At 33.1% G+C, this 9,970-nt stretch overlaps 1 non-coding gene across 1 annotated transcript; it reads left to right on the top strand.

Moving 5' to 3' along the window:
• The first annotated feature begins 3,127 nt into the window (after window positions 1–3,127).
• Window positions 3,128–3,199, top strand: TRNAQ-CUG (transfer RNA glutamine (anticodon CUG)). The gene has a single exon. It is a non-coding gene; the product is annotated as a tRNA-Gln (tRNA).
• Window positions 3,200–9,970: the final 6,771 nt, after the last annotated feature.

Here is a 9,970-nt window from a genome sequence, read left to right as displayed (position 1 = left end):
GGATGATAAGAGCTTCTCAACCGAATAATAACAGGCATTTCCCATATTTATTCTGCGTTTAATTTCCTCCCGAGTGTCATTTATATTTGTTACTGTTGCTCCAAGATATTTGAATTTTTCCATCTCTTCGAAGGATAAATCTCCAATTTTTTTTTTTTCCATTTCGTACAATATTCTGGTCACGAGACATAATCATATACTTTGTCTTTTCGGGATTTACTTCCAAACCGATCGCTCTACTTGCTTCAAGTAAAATTTCCGTGTTTTCCCTAATCGTTTGTGTATTTTCTCCTAACATATTCACGTCATCCGCATAGACAAGAAGCTGATGTAACCCGTTCAATTCCAAACCCTGCCTGTTATCCTGAACTTTCCTAATGGCATATTCTAGAGCGAAGTTAAAAAGTAAAGGTGATAGTGCATCTCCTTGCTTTAGCCCATAGTGAATTGGAAAAGCATCAGATAGAAACTAGCCTATACGGACTCTGCTGTATGTTTCACTGAGACACATTTTAATTAATCGAACTAGTTTCTTGGGAATACCAAATTCAATAAGAATATCATATAATACTTCCCTCTTAACCGAGTCATAAGCCTTTTTGAAATCTATGAATAACTGATGTACTTAATAATAATAATAATAATAATAATAATAATAATAATAATAATAATAACAACAACAACATATAGTATTAACAATAAATGTCTTATGTACTTATTTACCGCATCTCATCTTTATGTTGGCAAGTGTTTTCTAAATGGTTAAATAATTTGTGAAAGAGTACACTTTCCTCCTGGACCTCTCGCACATTGTGTTGGTAATTAGTAGATTAATATGATCTAATATTAAAATGTATTTTGTCTGACAACATGGAATTCATTGCTTTGACTATACAGTTTACGATTCACGAGACCTAACCTAAAAATATATTTTATTTGATCACGTGAAATGATTGGTACGAATTCCGAAACCAGAATATCACCTAGAAATGAATACCCTACTTAAATTACATACTCCTAAGTCGCTACCATGATATTTCCTCTCTTGGACATTTTAATAAGAATATGAACACTATGTCCATTAGTTACATGTGTATTTCTTTCCAAGTAGGTCTATAAGGTATATGTTATTATAATATTATTGTGTTGAATTGGAATCACAACGCAACGCAACTGAATTATGTATTGATATTAATATTAATACCGGTATTACTAATTAATTATTAGTTACGTTCAAATTTCACAAGCTTAGTTGCTTCCATTTCATCAGATCCCTTCTACTACAAACCAAAATTATTGCTGCCAACATAACAGTTAGAAAATAACTACCATTTATTTTTGTCAGTACTCGAAATTGGAAAAAAAAGTTGGTAAAAGAAAATTTAACCTGGCGTCTAGAAAATCGCTATAATCCACTAACATATGTAGTAATATGGGAAAAATGGTTAGGTTTCATCCTCACGGTATTAAGTAAGCTGATCCGAAATTGATGCAATTCTGCTTCTGAATTTGGGAAATGACGTGTTCTGTTAATTTTTATTGTTTAATTCATAGTTTTACTTCTTTGCGGCATTTGCCTGAAGTTGAGAAACTACGATAAACTCATGAGTCGATAACCGACAAGTCTTTTTTCTTTCTATTATCTTCCTTTCTTTTTTCTTTTTATTATCTTCCTTTCTTTTTTCTTTCTGTTATCTTTATTTTTTCTTCCTTTTATACCTATCTTTCTTTCTTTTTGTATTTTTAACTTTCTGCCTGCCTTTCTATGTTTCTTTATCTGTTTCTATGTTCATTACTTTATTTATACGATTCTTTATTTAATTTTTGTTTTTTTCTTTGTTTCTGTTTCTTTTTTCTCTATGTCCATGCTTGTTCTTTTCTTTCTTTCTTTCTTTTTTTCTTTCTTTCTTTCCTTCCTTTTTCAATTCTACACTTCTTTTTAGATTTCTTTTTTTTATTTTTTTTTCCCTTCGTTTGTTTCTATATTCCTTTCTAACTGTATTTCTTTCTTTCCTTCTATATCTGTATTTTTCTTCTTATACTTATTTATATCTATCTTTTTTCTTTGTTTCTGTATTTATTTCTATATTTCTATACTCCTTTCTCTCTCTCTTTCTATATTTTTTCTTTCTATATTCCTTTTTTCTTTCTTTCTATTCTTTTTATATTTATATCTATATACTATCTATCTTTCTTTCTGTATTTCTTTGTTTCTGTATTTATTTCACTATTTCTATATTTTTTCTCTCTTTCTATATTTTCATTTCTCTCTTTTTTTTATACATTTCTTTCTTACTATATTTCTTTGCCTTTTTTCTTTCTTTCTTTCTTTCTTTCTTTGTGTGATTCTTCTCTTACCTACGCCTTTTCATTTTATTTATCTATCCATCGTTATTCTTCCCCTTCTTAATTTTAATTATATTTCCCTTTTGCTGCTTTCTTTCTTTTTTTTCTTTCTTTTTCTTCCTTTCTTTCTTCCTTTCTCTTGCTTTCTTGTTTCTTTCTTCCTTCCTTTCTTTCTTCCTTCCTTCCTTCCTTTCTCTTTCTTTCTTTCTTTCTCTTTCTTTCTTTCTTTCTTTCTTTCTTTCTTTCTTTCTTTCTTTCTTTCTTTCTTTCTTTCTTTCTTTCTCCTCTTCAGTGATCTAGACCCAATGCCCGTTCTAAGTTTACAAAAATTGATCAATCCGTCGGTAATATGGTGTCCTCAATTTGTTATTCCTTGTTTATAATTTAATAATTTGCTAGGTAAATGATTATCCGGCAACCTCCGTACGTTTTGATTAGTTTTTTTTCGCTCATTTTCCATACTTTGTTATATTTACTTGTATTTTAACTCTCTGTATACCGTAGGCCTATTCTTCCTTCATTTTTATTTAGTTGTATGCTTTTTGGTCATCTCTACCCTCCATACGCCCATCCTTTTCACTATAAGTTTATGTCCATTTATTCGCGCATGCTCCTTGTGCTGTTCTGCCTGTATCATAGTCAATTAGGCTTTCGCATGTGACTTGACGCAGTCTTGCATGGACGTAATTATTAATGATAATTCAAACGAAACTTTTGTACTCAACTTGCTACGTGATGTTGTGGTCCATATCTACGTCAGACTCACAACGCCAACGCTCGTGGTCCCATGGTGTAATGGTTAGCACTCTGGACTCTGAATCCAGCGATCCGAGTTCAAATCTCGGTGGGACCTAGCATTTTTTTTTTCTTCATTAATTTAAAAGTTTTTCTCTTAATCTACTGGTTTTGTATTCACCCACTTATATGAAAAATGTGAAATACTTTATTTAATATTAATAGTATTTTGAAGAGAAGGTCTTTAACTCCTCTAGAATAATAAAATTATTATTATTATTATTATTATTATTATTATTATTATTATTATTATTATTATTATTATTATTATATAATTGCGATACAGTATTAATTGTAAGTTGCATTTTAATTGTATTCTTGATGTTGTAGATTTAATCCCCTGTTAGAAGGATTGAGGCTTTACCTCTACCTCTACCAGATTAAATAAACAAATACTAAATAATAAAATAATGCTATTACCGGTACTTACGGTGGAGAAGTCATTCCAAATGTCAAACAGGGACGCTATCTCGTTGCTCTTCACGTATACTAACTAAAATCTGTCCAGCGAAAGATTAAAGTCATGTAAATACATGCCTGTGATCTTGAGATTTCTTTTGTTTGTTGCCATGTGAACAAATGCATGGCCTTCTTTGAGTTAAGTTGAAAAGCTTTCCATCATATTATTTGCAATTTAATAGGCTATGTTCTGGAGTTCACATAACTGAATTACTGATATATAGCCTTGACTAATTGTCATTCCAACCAAACTCACGTTCACGGAAGTCTGTAATTATTCATTTTCCCAATCACTGATAAATAGTCTGACTCAGACTCATTTTATTGAAAGTCATATTCACGGAATTTTTTGACTCGTTTACTGAATCGCCGATAAATGGACTGAGATAGGCTTAGTCTATTCAAAGTCTCATTCACATAGTTACTGACTCGTTTATTGAATCACTTATGAATAGACCGGCCCAGACTCTTTCTATTCAGCGTCTTATTTACGGACTCGTCCACACCTGTGGAGTAACGGTCAGCGCGTCTGGCCGCGAAACCAGGTGGCCCGGGCTCGAATCCCGGTCGGGGCAAGTTACCTGGTTGAGGTTTTTTCCGGGGTTTTCCCTCGACCCAATACGAGCAAATGCTGGGTAACTTTCGCTGCTGGACCCCGGACTCATTTCACCGGCATTATCACCTTCAATTCAATCAGACGCTAAATAACCTAGATGTTGATACAGCGTCGTAAAATAACCCAATAAAATAGTGGATAGCAAGAAGGCCATATTAATTTCTACTTTGCGCTGTAGTTTACAAAATTTTTACTTTAAACCTCATTACCCAATTTTGACTTGCCCACTTTTGCTCTGAACGGCTCAGATGGTCTTGACTCTGATTCATTATATTCAAAATCATATTCACATAAGTACTGATTGTTTCCTGAATCACTAATAAATTCTCTGACTCCGACTGGTTCTATTCAAATCTATACGCACGGAGCTATCTCGTTCACTGAACCATTAATAAAGGGACTGGATCAGGCTCATTCTGTTCGAAGTCATAGTCACAGAATTACTGACTAATTTTCTGAATGACGGATAATCTGACTCAGGCTCATTCCATTCGAAGTCATATTCGTGGAGTTACTGACTCACTGAATCATCGACAAATGGGGTGGGTAATTCTGTGCTTGAAGTCTCATTCACGTACTTATTGACTCATTTACTGAATCACAGATAAATATTGGTACCTTAGTCGTTCCATTTAGTGTCTCATTCACGAAGTTACTGTCTCATTTATTGTTAAATAGTCTTGACTCGGATCCATTCAATTTAGATTCATATTCACGGAGTTTTATTATCTGAAGCACTGATAAATAGTCTTGACTCGGATTCATTCCATTCAGATTCATATTCACGGAGTTACTGACTCATTCATTGAATTATTGTTAAATAGTCTTGACTAGATTCATTCTATTCGGAGAAATATTCACGGAGTTACTGACTCATTCATTGAATCATTGTTAAATAGTCTTGACTAGATTCATTCTATTCGGAGAAATATTCACGGAGTTACTGACTCATTTACCAGACTCAATTTATTTGTTTATTTATTTATTATTTAATAATATCATACATAAAAACGCTACATGAAAGTACTCCGAAAGAGCAAAGCTGGTGTTCGGGAATAGTTCCGTTTTGATAAAACGACTTGAAAATTACATAAAATTTTATATGATTCACAAACATGTTCGTTCTGAATTAAAATTTATGATTCTTTATGTATATATGTATGTATGTATGTATGTATGTATGTATTTACTTATTTACTTACTTATTTACTTACTTACTTATTTATTTACTTACTTATTTATTTACTTACTTATTTATTTGCTTACTTATTTATTTACTTATTTATTTACTTACTTATTTACTTATTTATTTATTTACTTATTTATTTATTTACTTATTTATTTATTTACTTATTTACTTAGTTACTTATTTACTTATTTATTTATTTACTTATTTACTTATTTACTTATTTATTTATTTATTTACTTATTTATTATTTATTTACTTATTTATTTATTTACTTATTTATTATTTATTTACTTATTTATTTATTTACTTATTTATTTACTTATTTATTATTTATTTACTTATTTATTTACTTATTTATTTATTTACTTATTTATTTACTTATTTATTTATTTACTTATTTATTTATTTACTTATTTACTTAGTTACTTATTTATTTATTTATTTATTTACTTATTTATTATTTATTTACTTATTTATTTATTTACTTGTTTATTATTTATTTACTTATTTATTATTTATTTACTTATTTATTTACTTATTTATTATTTATTTACTTATTTATTTATTTATTTATTTATTTATTTACTTATTTACTTATTTACTTACTTACTTATTTACTTACTTACTTATTTACTTACTTACTTATTTATTTATTTACTTATTTATTTATTTATTTATTTATTTATTTATTTATTTATTTATTTATTTATTTATTTACTTATTTATTTATTTTAAAAAGATACGCTCGTGGTTGAAAGTTCAAAACCACACTGTAGATAAGCAGGAAGAAGATTCTGATACCAGAGTGAATTATCCACAGTCTCATTCTGAGTTATTCCCCTATTTACTGAATCATTCATTCATTCATTTTGACTGAGTTTTTATTTCCGAAAATTATTTGTCCACTCACTGGCTCAGAGATTGATTGATTCGCACTCGTTAATTGATTCACTCAGCTTGTAACGAAGTTATTACGGCCTTCGGGTGGGAGCGAAATTTGTGTTTAGGGGATTGTGCTGAGGCTTGGGTTCGATTCCCGCTCGGCCTCCTAATACAATCTCACTATCACCAATTTCATCGAAGCCAAAAACCTGCCAGCTAATTGACATAGCGTTGTTAAAAAATTAAATGCAACTACACATTATCTGTAACACACTCTTCCCTCTCTTACCTCGCTGCGTGGCGGGCGGCATATTTACGACCTTGTCGTTATGGAAACCGCTCGACGATTTCTTCTGATGATTCATGCAGCTACGACTCCTCCAACTTTCTCTCCAGCGTCCTTCGCCCCTCACTAAACAACACCCAGTCGTCTTGTTTACAGGTTTCCGGTGCCCCCAACAGGCGTGTTGTGGTTTTCATAGCGAAGTCAATGATAGTCGTGCCTGACAACAGATGTTGCAACCTGAAGGTATTATTTGGAATCTACTATTATACTGTCGGCCTTCTCTATTCGTGTACTGCATTCTGTCTAGAGGGGTCTAGAAACAGAACATATTATGTAACACGTACAAAATCATGTTTTTCGGGAAAATACAGAAACGTTTTATTACTTGCATATTTACAAATTATTTTTAGAGAACCCGGAGGTTCATTGCCGCCCTCACATAAGCCCGCCATCGGTCCCTATCCTGAGCAAGATTAATCCAGTCTCTATCATCATATCCCACCTCCCTCAAATCCATTTTAATGTTATCCTCCCATCTACGTCTCGGCCTCCCAACTAGCGCTCTATATTCATTTCTCGATTCGACCATACGTGCTGCATGCCCTACCCATCTAAAACGTCTGGATTTAACGTTCCTAATTATGTCAGGTGAAGAATACAATGCGTGCAGTTCTATGTTGTGTAACTTTCTCCATTCTCCTGTAACTTCATCCCTCTTAGCCCCAAATATTTTTATTTTCGAACACTCTTAACCTCTGTTCCTCTCTCAGAGTGAGAGTCCAAGTTTCACAACCATAAAGAACAACCGGTAATATAACTGTTTTATAAATTCTAACTTTCAGATTTTTTGACAGCAGGCTAGATGATAAAAGCTTCTCAACCGAATAATAACAGGCATTTCCCATATTTATTGTGCGTTTAATTCCTTCCCAAGTGGCATTTATATTTGTTACTGTTGCTCCAAGATATTTGAACTTTTTGCACCTTTTCAAAGGGTAAATTTCCAATTTTTATATTTCCATTTCGTACTATGCTCTGGTCATGAGACATAATCATATACTTTGTCTTTTCGGATTTACCTCCAAACCCATCTCTTTACTTGCTTCCAGTAAAATTCCCATGTTTTCCTTAATCGTTTTTGGATTTTCTCCTAACATATTCACGTCATCCGCATAAACAAGCAGCTGATGTAACCCGTTCAATTCCAAACCCTCTGTTATCCTGTACTTTTCTAATGGCATATTCTAGAGCTAAGTTAAAAAGTAAACATGATAGTGCATCTCCTTGCTTTAGCCCGTTCTACTTTGTGAACTTTCTACTTTATTTTCTACTTTCTACTTTATTTTCGACTTGCATTTTTTTTTTGCTCCATGTTAATACATTTCAGTAGTGTAGTTGGTAATTGTTGCAATAAAGGCGTAAGTACTTGTGTATTAAGGGTGCGCGATATCGTCGCTGTTAAGATGTGACGCTGCAAAGTCGGAAGGTCGCGGGTTCGATTCTCGATGGGGTTATGGACATGCGGAAATGCAAACGACTAACAATAAGACCTCACTTTGTCCCAAATTTCTTCACTTAAGTATGCAACTGTCACTTCCTGTGACATAGAAAGATCATTTTAGTGTTCAAGAACGTGCTTCAAATAAACACATGAGCGTAAGTCAAGAAAACTTTGAGAAATTAGTTGTAGTGCGTTATTTCAAAATGTAACACTATGTAGAAATGGATTTTGATAGTGCATATTTTTACTGTTTTTTTTCGCTTCATTGTAACTACAGTAGTGGCAAAAAAAAAAAACCGGACCGACCCTTGTAGCTGATTTCAGAGCCTTGTTCACTCCAGAGCACGATAGACTGGTAACTAAGACTTTGGTGGTTCGAATCCTGCCTGGGAAGGGAACTTTTTTTTTTCCTTATTCAAATTTATTCCCAATGCTTTTCAATTGCTGGTAAAATTCATATTCTGGGAATAATAAGTTAATTAAGTAGTAAAATATCGCTGCAATCGAAAAGTATTGGGAATAAATTTGAATAAGGAACAAAAAAAAAAAAAAAGTTTCCTTCCCAGGCAGCAGAGTCCTGCATTGGAGTTAAATCGCTCGCTTGAACTCGGTCGAGTGTCGCACCCTCGAGTGAAATACGATCGGTCGTGATACGCTCGTAATAAATAGAAGCATAGTACAAGGTCATCTCACCGACATGTCTTATCTTGTATTAAAGGCGACAGATAAGATAGCATATGTTTTGCTCACACGGTAAAAATAAGGCTTTATTTTCTGCGTTTATGACAAACGTTTAATGGAACAGCCAATGGAACGTACCAAAACAGGAACATGAAGTTATAAATAAAATAGTATGAAAAACTTCGATATACAGTTATTGTTGCTAATTAATAATTATTCCCTAGGACTCGCGTTACGGAATGCGCGCTGGTTCGAATCCTCATGGAGGAAGAAATTTTCTCATGAAATTTCGGCCGGTGTATGGGACCGGTGCCCACCCAGCATCGTGATGCACTTGGGGAGCTACGATAGGTAGCGAAATCCGGTTGCGAATACCAGCTATAACGGCTGGGGGGATCGTCGTGCTAACCACACGATACCTCCATTCTGGTTGGATGATCGTCCACCTCTGTTTCGGCATGTGGGCGTGAGGCCAGCAGCCGGCTGGTCGGTCTAGGCCCTTCACGGGCTGTAGCGCCACGGATTATTATTATTAATAATTATTCAATATTTGATTTACCACATATATAATAGGATAGGTCCATACATAGTGTTCCGCCTATATACTGCAACAACGTAGAAACGTTTTACAGAATATTATTGATATAGCAGTAGATTAATAACAATATTAGTACAGAGATAACGTCACAGAAAATATAATAAAACGAATAATCATGCTGCACAACTGTTACAGACGCAAAGATTGATACACTAATTATTGTTAGATATTATTTATTATTATTATTATTATTATTATTATTATTATTATTATTACTAGAAAACTTGATACAGTTCTTGCATTATCATGATTGTGTTCTCCGTTTATAATAATTGCATTTACATCCAATAACATCTATTAGATGATGTGGCAAAAATAAAATCACTCCTGTGTGGGGGGGGGGGAACATTTACGTACAACATTTATATTACATTTTGAAGCAAGTTTTGTAGTTGTACTATGGAGAGGTTAGTTAAACACTGCAAAGTTTTCAAATTATAAACATCTATGATGTTACTACACAGTTCATCACTGTAACAAGAACGAATGTCTAACGCTCGGCTTATACCGTTCGAGGATTTATCGCTCGTGACAATTTTACCCATTATGCATGTGCGCTACCTATCGGATTATGCTATGAACTACTTGGCGCTCGAGCGAAAACGTTCGATGCAGAC

Source organism: Periplaneta americana, chromosome 4 (genome assembly GCF_040183065.1).
Source record: "Periplaneta americana isolate PAMFEO1 chromosome 4, P.americana_PAMFEO1_priV1, whole genome shotgun sequence".
Lineage (NCBI taxonomy): Eukaryota > Metazoa > Arthropoda > Insecta > Blattodea > Blattidae > Periplaneta > Periplaneta americana.
The sequence above is the reverse complement of the archived record's forward strand: the minus strand, read 5'-3'. Positions and strand labels throughout refer to the sequence as shown.